Genomic DNA, 10,844 nt, shown 5'->3' with positions numbered 1-10,844 from the left:
AAGACCTTTGGCTGTGTGAGAACTGAGAGAAGGCACTGGCTGTGAACCAGAAAGAGAGCCTTTACCGAAACGTGACTATGCCAATGCATTGATCTCAGACTTCCAGCCTCCAGAACTGTGAGAAATAAGGTTTCGTTGTTTGTAAGTTATTCAGTCTGTGGAATCTTGTTACAGCAGCCTGAACAGAATAAGACAACACTTAACCTCTTGGTGACAAATCAAGGAAGCAACAGAGAGTGGAAACGAGAGGCCCTGCCTGTGTGAATTCTTGCTGATATTTAGACTGATGACTCTAAGCTATCATTCACTGTGTAGACTTTGGAAAATTATAAAACAATTTGTGAAGAAAACCAAATTTCGTTCTTAATGTATCTGTATCTGTATATATGTGTGATAGGGTATTTCTAGTTTCTGTACGTTGTATAATCTTTCATGTATTTTTCTTGATCTTTTTAGTTGGACTTCATATAAATTTTTAAAAAAATACAAATTAAGTCTAATTGAGAGCCATTCCATATTTTTTTTTATCCAGAAGTCAATATATAATGTAGCCACACATTTCCTCTTTTTGAAAATTGAGTCATTTGCTTCTTTCTGGTTGTCCTGCATTTTTCTCTTCCTGAATAATTAAAATATTTATGGCAGTGACTCTGAGATCATATTTGTACATTTCTACGGCTCCCTAGTGTATAAATCTTCTGTTTCGAGACGGGTTAATTTAAAGTAACTAGGGAGTGTCTCAGACCATTTACATATTACCTCAAGCAGTAATATCTTTTGTATATTGTTCTAGATTTTTAGCTTGAAAGTTATTTTCTTTGCTACAAAAGATGGAATTCAAGGAATGTTTGAATATTCTTCCTTCCTTTGTTATAATTTTCACTAAGCAGTATGTCCAGTTTTTCTTCTCATCTCTACAAGTAACTTTAGAAGAGTATAGATTTTTTTTTTATTTTAAAATTGGTGTCGTAATGGACTCAAGAACACATGGATGTGAATCTTAATTCTGTTTTGTTTATTGGTTTGAGTGACTTTCTTAGCTTTTAGAAGTTTTCTTCATCTGTAATTCTGAAAAAAAAATACATATAACCATTTAAGGTTTGTTAAGCACTTAAGGAACATACACTGTAAATAGAAAACATTTAGCATAGTGTTTAGCATATAGTATATAAAACACATTGTTAATTTCATTAAGTCACAAATTCATTTTTTCTGTGTTTTCTTGGAGTCATCATCACAGAGTAATTGAGAGTGACTGTGTCTGAGTTGTGTCTCTGGGAAACAGACCATGAACTGGATTTAGGAATGCAGAAGTTTAATTAGGGAGGGAGGGGGTGTGCAGGAAGAGGCTTCAGAATGCAATCCAGATCTGTCTTCTGTGAAAAGAGAAGAAAGTCTTAAACTGATATAGAATTCTGTCACATTCTCATCTGGCCAAAGGAGCTTTGGAGCAAAATTACCCATAGAGCAGGCTCACAATAGGTAGAAATGCCAGACTCCAGCATCTCTGCCATGCTCCTCATTGGCTGGGGAAAGCCTGGGAAGAGTGTAACATTGGTTCAAAAATTTAGATATTGTAATGAGGCACTGTCAGCCAACTGTGTTTCTTGCGGCCAAACAGCCAACTTTCTTGGAGGGAAATCGAAGCGATGCCTCTCAAGCTGCCCCATAGGTTTCTGGAACATGCTACCTGTGTTCATTCAAATATGTCCCCTTCACTTACTAAATGGGGGGTTGTAAGGTACTTAACCATTCTGCTCTTGGTTTCTTCATCTGTAAAAAGAAGAAAGTAATGGTAGCTATCATAACATTATTGTGAAGGTTAAATTAAATAACATATAGAGTATTTTATTTTATTTATTTATTTTTTTTCATATAGAGTATTTTAAATAGCATCTGAAGTGCTCAATAAATACTTGCCATTATTACTGTCATATTCTTACATATTTTGCTACTTTGATTTACTCTTGCCTACATACTCCCTTCTTGCATTTTATGTACATATTGTTTTTAAAAAACAGGTTTTGGGCACCTGGGGGGCTCAGCCGATTAAGCATCCGACTTCAGCTCAGGTCATGATCTCATGGTTCTGGGGTTCAAGCCCCTCATCAGGCTCTGTGCTGACAGCTCAGAGCCTGGAACCTGCTTCAGAGACCGTGTCCCCCTCTCTCTGCCCCACCCCTGCTTGTGCTCTGTCTCTCTCTGTCTTTCAAAAATGAATAAACATTTAAAAATAACATTTAGAGAGAGGGAAGATGGCGGCGTAGGAGGACGCTGGGCTCACCGCGCGTCCTGCTGATCACTTAGATTCCACCTACACCTGCCTAAATAACCCAGAAAACCACCAGAGGATTAGCAGAACGGAGTCGCCGGAGCCAAGCGCAGACGAGAGGCCCACGGAAGAGGGTAGGAAGGGCGGCAAGGCGGTGCGCGCTCCACGGACTGGCGGGAGGGAGCCGGGGTGGAGGGGCGGCTCGCCGGCCAAGCAGAGCCCCCGAGTCTGGCTTGCAAAAAGCGGAGGGGCCTGACGGACTGTGTTCCGACAGCAAGCGCGACTTAGCGTCTGGGAGGTCATAAGTTAACAGCTCTGCTCAGAAAGCGGGAAGGCTGGAGGACAAAGGGAAGGAGAGCTGCTGAGCCCCCGGACGACAGAGCTCAGTTTGGTGGGGAACAAAGGCGCTCGCCAGCGCAATCTCCCCCGCCCATCCCCCAGCCAAAATCCCAAAGAGAACCAGTTCCTGCCAGGGAACTTGCTCGCTCCGCGCAAACACCCAACTCTGCGCTTCTGCGGTGCCAAACCTCCGGCAGCGGATCTGACTCCCTCCTGCTGCCACAGGGCCCCTCCTGAAGAGGATCACCTAAGGAGAAGCAAGCTAAGCCTGCCCCTCCTGCCCCTGTGCACCTTGCCTACCCACCCCAGCTAAGACGCCAGATCCCCAGCATCACAAGCCTGGCAGTGTGCAAGTAGCCCAGACAGGCCACCCCACCCCACAGTGAATCCCGCCCCTAGGAGAGGGGAAGAGAAGGCACGCACCAGTCTGACTGTGGACACAGCGGTGGGCTGGGGGCAGACATCAGGTCTGACTGCGGCTCCGCCCACCAACTCCAGTTATACACCACAGCACAGGGGAAGTGCCCTGCAGGTCCTCACCACGCCAGGGACTATCCAAAATGACCAAGCGGAAGAATTCCCCTCAGAAGAATCTCCAGGAAATAACAACAGCTAATGAGCTGATCAAAAAGGATTTAAATAATATAACAGAAAGTGAATTTAGAATAATAGTCATAAAATTAATCGCTGGGCTTGAAAACAGTATAGCGGACAGCAGAGAATCTCTTGCTACAGAGATCAAGGGACTAAGGAACAGTCACGAGGAGCTGAAAAACGCTTTAAACGAAATGCATAACAAAATGGAAACCACCACGGCTCGGATTGAAGAGGCAGAGGAGAGAATAGGTGAACTAGAAGATAAAGTTATGGAAAAAGAGGAAGCTAGAAAAAGAGAGATAAAAAAATCCAGGAGTATGAGGGGAAAATTAGAGAACTAAGTGATACACTAAAAAGAAATAATATATGCATAATTGGTATCCCAGAGGAGGAAGAGAGAGGGAAAGGTGCTGAAGGGGTACTTGAAGAAATCATAGCTGAGAACTTCCCTGAAGTGGGGAAGGAAAAAGGCATTGAAATCCAAGAGGCACAGAGAACTCCCTTCAGACGTAACTTGAATCGATCTTCTGCACGACATATCATAGTGAAACTGGCAAAATACAAGGATAAAGAGAAAATTCTGAAAGCAGCAAGGGGTAAACGTGCCCTCACATATAAAGGGAGACCTATAAGACTCGTGACTGATCTCTCTTTTGAAACTTGGCAGGCCAGAAAGAATTGGCACGAGATTTTCAGTGTGCTAGACAGAAAAAATATGCAGCCGAGAATCCTTTATCCAGCAAGTCTGTCATTTAGAATAGAAGGAGAGATAAAGGTCTTCCCAAACAAACAAAAACTGAAGGAATTTGTCACCACTAAACCAGCCCTCCAAGAGATCCTAAGGGGGACCCTGTGAGACAAAGTACCAGAGACATCACTACAAGCATAAAACATACAGACATCACAATGACTCTAAACCCATATCTTTCTATAATAACACTGAATGTAAATGGATTAAATGTGCCCACCAAAAGACATAGGGTATCAGAATGGATAAAAAAACAAGACCCATCTATTTGCTGTCTACAAGAGACTCATTTTAGACCTGAGGACACCTTTAGATTGAGAGTGAGGGGATGGAGAACTATTTATCATGCGACTGGAAGCCAAAAGAAAGCTGGAGTAGCCATACTTCTATCAGACAAACTAGACTTTAAATTAAAGGCTGTAACAAGAGATGAAGAAGGACATTATATAATAGTGACAGGGTCTATCCATCAGGAAGAGCTAACAATTATAAATGTCTATGCGCCGAATACCGGAGCGCCCAAATATATAAAACAATTACTCATAAACATAAGCAACCTTATTGATAAGAATGTGGTAATTGCAGGGGACTTTAACACCCCACTTACAGAAATGGATAGATCATCTAGACACACAGTCAATAAAGAAACAAGGGCCCTGAATGAGACATTGGATCAGATGGACTTGACAGATATATTTAGAACTCTGCATCCCAAAACAACAGAATATACTTTCTTCTCGAGTGCACATGGAACATTCTCCAAGATAGATCATATACTGGGTCACAAAACAGCCCTTCATAAGTTTACAAGAATTGAAATCATACCATGCATACTTTCAGACCACAATGCTGTGAAGCTTGAAATCAACCACAGAAAAAAGTCTGGAAAACCTCCAAAAGCATGGAGGTTAAAGAACACCCTACTAACGAATGAGTGGGTCAACCAGGCAATTAGAGAAGAAATTAAAAAATATATGGAAACAAACGAAAATGAAAATACAACAATCCAAACGCTTTGGGATGCAGCAAAGGCAGTCCTGAGAGGAAAATACATTGCAATCGAGGCCTATCTCAAGAAGCAAGAAAAATCCCAAATACAAAATCTAACAGCACACCTAAAGGAACTAGAAGCAGAACAGCAAAGGCAGCCTAAACCCAGCAGAAGAAGAGAAATAATAAAGATCAGAGCAGAAATAAACAATATAGAATCTAAAAAAACTGTAGAGCAGATCAACGAAAGCAAGAGTTGGTTTTTTGAAAAAATAAACAAAATTGACAAACCTCTAGCCAGGCTTCTCAAAAAGAAAAGGGAGATGACCCAAATAGATAAAATCATGAATGAAAATGGAATTATTACAACCAATCCCTCAGAGATACAAACAATTATCAGGGAATACTATGAAAAATTATATGCCAACAAATTGGACAACCTGGAAGAAATGGACAAATTCCTGAACACCCACACTCTTCCAAAACTCAATCAGGAGGAAATAGAAAGCTTGAACAGACCCATCACCAGCGAAGAAATTGAATCGGTTATCAAAAATCTCCCAACAAATAAGAGTCCAGGACCAGATGGCTTCCCAGGGGAGTTCTACCAGACGTTTAAAGCAGAGATAATACCTATCCTTCTCAAGCTATTCCAAGAAATAGAAAGGGAAGGAAAACTTCCAGACTCATTCTATGAAGCCAGTATTACTTTGATTCCTAAACCAGACAGAGACCCAGTAAAAAAAGAGAACTACAGGCCAATATCCCTGATGAATATGGATGCAAAAATTCTCAATAAGATACTAGCAAATCGAATTCAACGGCATATAAAAAGAATTATTCACCATGATCAAGTGGGATTCATTCCTGGGATGCAGGGCTGGTTCAACATTCGCAAATCAATCAATGTGATACATCACATTAACAAAAAAAAAGAGAAAAACCATATGATCCTGTCAATCGATGCAGAAAAGGCCTTTGACAAAATCCAGCACCCTTTCTTAATAAAAACCCTTGAGAAAGTCGGGATAGAAGGAACATACTTAAAGATCATAAAAGCCATTTATGAAAAGCCCACAGCTAACATCATCCTCAACGGGGAAAAACTGAGAGCTTTTTCCCTGAGATCAGGAACACGACAGGGATGCCCACTATCACCGCTGTTGTTTAACATAGTGCTGGAAGTTCTAGCAACAGCAATCAGACAACAAAAGGAAATCAAAGGCGTCAAAATTGGCAAAGATGAAGTCAAGCTTTCGCTCTTTGCAGATGACATGATATTATACATGGAAAATCCGATAGACTCCACCAAAAGTCTGCTAGAACTGATACATGAATTCAGCAGAGTTGCAGGATACAAAATCAATGTACAGAAATCAGTTGCATTCTTATACACTAACAATGAAGCAACAGAAAGACAAATAAAGAAACTGATCCCATTCACAGTTGCACCAAGAAGCATAAAATACCTAGGAATAAATCTAACCAAAGATGTAAAGGATCTGTATGCTGAAAACTATAGAAAGCTTATGAAGGTAATTGAAGAAGATTTAAAGAAATGGAAAGACATTCCCTGCTCATGGATTGGAAGAATAAATATTATCAAAATGTCAATACTACCCAAAGCTATCTACACATTCAATGCAATCCCAATCAAAATTGCACCAGCATTCTTCTCGAAACTAGAACAAGCAATCCTAAAATTCATATGGAACCACAAAAGGCCCCGAATAGCCAAAGTAATTTTGAAGAAGAAGACCAAAGCAGGAGGCATCACAATCCCAGACTTTAGCCTCTACTACAAAGCTGTCATCATCAAGACAGCATGGTATTGGCACCAAAACAGACACATAGACCAATGGAATAGAATAGAAACCCCAGAACTAGACCCACAAACGTACGGCCAACTCATCTTTGACAAAGCAGGAAAGAACATCCAATGGAAAAAAGACAGTCTCTTTAACAAATGGTGCTGGGAGAACTGGACAGCAACATGCAGAAGGTTGAAACTAGACCACTTTCTCACACCATTCACAAAAATAAACTCAAAATGGATAAAGGACCTGAATGTGAGACAGGAAACCATCAAAACCTTAGAGGAGAAAGCAGGAAAAGACCTCTCTGACCTCAGCCGTAGCAATCTCTTACTTGACACATCCCCAAAGGCAAGGGAATTAAAAGCAAAAGTGAATTACTGGGACCTTATGAAGATAAAAAGCTTCTACACAGCAAAGGAAACAACCAACAAAACTAAAAGGCAACCAACGGAATGGGAAAAGATATTTGCAAATGACATATCGGACAAAGGGCTAGTATCCAAAATCTATAAAGAGCTCACCAAACTCCACACCCGAAAAGCAAATAATCCAGTGAAGAAATGGGCAGAAAACATGAATAGACACTTCTCTAAAGAAGACATCCGGATGGCCAACAGGCACATGAAAAGATGTTCAGCGTCGCTCCTTATCAGGGAAATACAAATCAAAACCACACTCAGATATCACCTCACGCCAGTCAGAGTGGCCAAAATGAACAAATCAGGAGACTATAGATGCTGGAGAGGATGTGGAGAAACGGGAACCCTCTTGCACTGTTGGTGGGAATGCAAATTGGTGCAGCCGCTCTGGAAAGCAGTGTGGAGGTTCCTCAGAAAATTAAAAATAGACCTACCCTATGACCCAGCAATAGCACTGCTAGGAATTTATCCAAGGGACACAGGAGTACTGATGCATAGGGGCACTTGTACCCCAATGTTCATAGCAGCACTCTCAACAATAGCCAAATTATGGAAAGAGCCTAAATGTCCATCAACTGATGAATGGATAAAGAAATTGTGGTTTATATACATAATGGAGTACTACGTGGCAATGAGAAAAAATGAAATATGGCCTTTTGTAGCAACGTGGATGGAACTGGAGAGTGTGATGCTAAGTGAAATAAGCCATACAGAGAAAGACAGATACCATATGGTTTCACTCTTATGTGGATCCTGAGAAACTTAAGAGAAACCCATGGGGGAGGGGAACAAAAAAAAAAAAAAAAGAGGTTAGAGTGGGAGAGAGCCAAAGCATAAGAGACTGTTGAGAACTGAGAGCAAACTGAGGGTTGATGGGGGGTGGGAGGGAGGAGAGGGTGGGTGATGGGTATTGAGGAGGGCACCTTTTGGGATGAGCACTGGGTGTTGTATGGAAACCAATTTGACAATAAATTTCATATAAAAAAAATAAAAAATAAAAATAACATTTAAAAAAAACAGGTTTTGCTGTGAACTTAAAATTGCTCTTAAAATCATCTTAAAATAACTTTTCAGAGAGTCCCCTGAGTGAATATTCATTGTTTATATGCTTTTCCTTCTCTGATTTCTTCTTGTTCATTGTTATCAGTCCAGGTAATTGCACATATTAATATTTCATTTAATAATCCCATTTGGTATAGGTAAGAAGAGAGTCTACATGAGATTTTCATGTCAAAAGCTTGCAGAGTCGATGTACTAGTTCCACAGTATGAACAAAATAGGTTTCTTTGAGAGAAAATCATAAGCACTATGTGCTATATCCTTCCCAGATAAAAAGGAGCTATTTTATATCCATCAAAGTTGAAATAAGGTTTAGTTTAGTGGACCAGAAAAATATTACCTGTTTTGACACAAATACAATAGAACAATTCCAAAGAAATCCAATTTTGAACAGCATTGCACGCAAGGATTAGAAAGTTTCAGAAGATTTGGATTTTCTGAATGCTTTTTGTTGTTTGAGGTGCTCTCCTAAGATTAACTGAGCATATTATGTAAGAATGAACCAGCTTTATCGTTGTGCTTTTTCAATCTCTTCGAAAATGAAAATTTAATCACAAGCCATCATATTCACAGATTCTCATCCATTCCAAGGATCTAAGGTTTTTTTTTTTTTTAAGTTGTAGTATATTTTATTTCTTAAATCATTATAAAAAATGTCTAAGTTGTGAGATTTAAAACTATTCTGAAGTTTTTTATTTTTATTTTTATTTTTTTATGTAGTAGATACTAGTAAAGTGATATGCCAGTGTGAGCCCTGGATTGACAAGGGTGCCCCATAAAAAGCTTTGGTTCCCGATTAAATTGTCTTTTAAATAATAACACATAAAATCTCAACAAAGGTCTAAGGTTTTAGATGTATCATCCTCTTAAGAAGATATTCCTTGACAGCTGTCCCAAGGCCACTACTAGTATTCTTACATAATGATATAAACTAAAAACTATAAACTATGGGTGCAGAAAATAAATTGGATTATTTCGGCCGGCTTAAATGATCATGTCTTTTTTAATGATGTTTTTAAAAATCATGTAATAGTGATAGCATGACATATAGAGAAAGTAAGTAATGGATCTGAGTTCTCTTTTCATATTTTAATCACCACTTTTCAAACATTGCCTTAGCAATCATGTATTCACTGTAAATACTTATTGAGTAACTACTTTGTGGCCAGCCTACTTCTAGGTACAGTGATACAGAAGTGAACAATTGACCTAGGATTTATTCCCCAGCTTAAGATTCTCCATTATAATTAAGAATTCTTACATTGCCTGCAAGGCTAAATCAATACACAAGTCTTTACATCTATGAGCTTAAGTCATACAAGATCCCCTGAGTTTATTCTCCTGTAAACCCACACTGTTCTACTGCCCTTCTCTTTGTCTTTGAACATGTCAAACTTTTTCCTGCCTCAGGCCATTTGCACTAGTAGTTATTGTTATCTGGTATGCCCTTCCTTAAGATTCTATGGTTTCTTCTCATTTTTCAGATCTCTGTCAAAAGTACAACTTCATAGGCCTAAATAAAATGGCTCTCAACCCCACTCTCTAATCACTATCCTTTAATACTGTTTTTTTTTAATCTAAAATAAGAATTATTGGAAGTTATCTTACTTATTTTTAAATATATGCTGATTTTTACAAATCGTTTATGCACTTTTTGATACTGTGACTCCATTTGACAGCCATTTCCCAATTTTTTGCCCTTTCTCCGAGAACCTACCATGTGTTGTTCCTGGATGACTTTGCTCTTTGTTCTATTATAGCACTGAGTACTCTCTGTGTTATAGTGCTCTTTGTACTTGACTGCCCCTAGCACTAATATGTGCTTCACGTCCATATATACAGCTCCTGCAGCAATGCAGTACACCGTGATTTCTGGGGAAAAGAAAAAACTTATTGAGCAAATTAATGAATTAATTTTTACATTTGTACAATATTTACCACTTAATTACTACATGCTGTTTCCACCGTTTCACATAAATAAGGGGAAAAGGGTGTAAGCTTAATATCTCTTCTTTATTAAATGTTGCAGTGTTACATTCTTTTATTTTTTTAAGTATTTACTTTTGAAAGAAGGAGAAAATGTGAGTGGGGGAGGGGGATAGAGAGAGAGAAAGAGAAAGAGAGAGAGGGAGAGAGAGGTGGGAGGTTAGAGACAGAATCCCAGGCAGGCTCCACACTGTCAGCACAGAGCCTGAGGCAGGGCTTGAACCCATGAACCATGAAGTTGGATGCTTAACCGACTGAGCCACCCAGGTGCCCCAAAACAGTGTTATATTCTCACCCTAAAATTCTCAGAGTCATGCATTCTTACAAGCCACTTGTGAGTTCTAAAGTATTGAATCTTTTTTTCATTAGAGGTCTATAACAGAAAGCAAGTACCAAGAACTATGAATGTTTGGGGTACTACCATTTGAAATTTCTGTTCTAGGTCACATAATTCCCTTAAGCTAATTATGGAGAAAATCTCTGATATTTCATAGGAAGGAACTCATTTGCATATATGCATGAGAGGATAGGAGAAGCTTTATGTACTAATATTTTAATTATTCTTTGGATGTTTTATTTCTATAACCATTTTAATATATATCCCTTCTGTAGCAAAG

General features: G+C 39.3%; 1 long non-coding RNA gene across 1 annotated transcript; it reads right to left on the bottom strand.

The window, feature by feature from the left end:
- Window positions 1-994: 994 nt before the first annotated feature.
- On the bottom strand, window positions 995-10,210 carry LOC147581095 (uncharacterized). The gene is made up of 2 exons (XR_015250843.1): window positions 9,959-10,210; window positions 995-1,773 (listed from the first exon to the last, which is right to left on the bottom strand). It is a non-coding gene; the product is annotated as an uncharacterized LOC147581095 (long non-coding RNA).
- Between the last annotated feature and the right edge of the window lie 634 nt (window positions 10,211-10,844).

The sequence above is a fragment of the Puma concolor genome, chromosome B2 (genome assembly GCF_028749965.1).
Source record: "Puma concolor isolate L17-30 chromosome B2, mPumCon1.1.hap2, whole genome shotgun sequence".
Lineage (NCBI taxonomy): Eukaryota > Metazoa > Chordata > Mammalia > Carnivora > Felidae > Puma > Puma concolor.
Note: the sequence above shows the minus strand (reverse complement) of the source record. Positions and strands in the feature narration are given on the sequence as shown.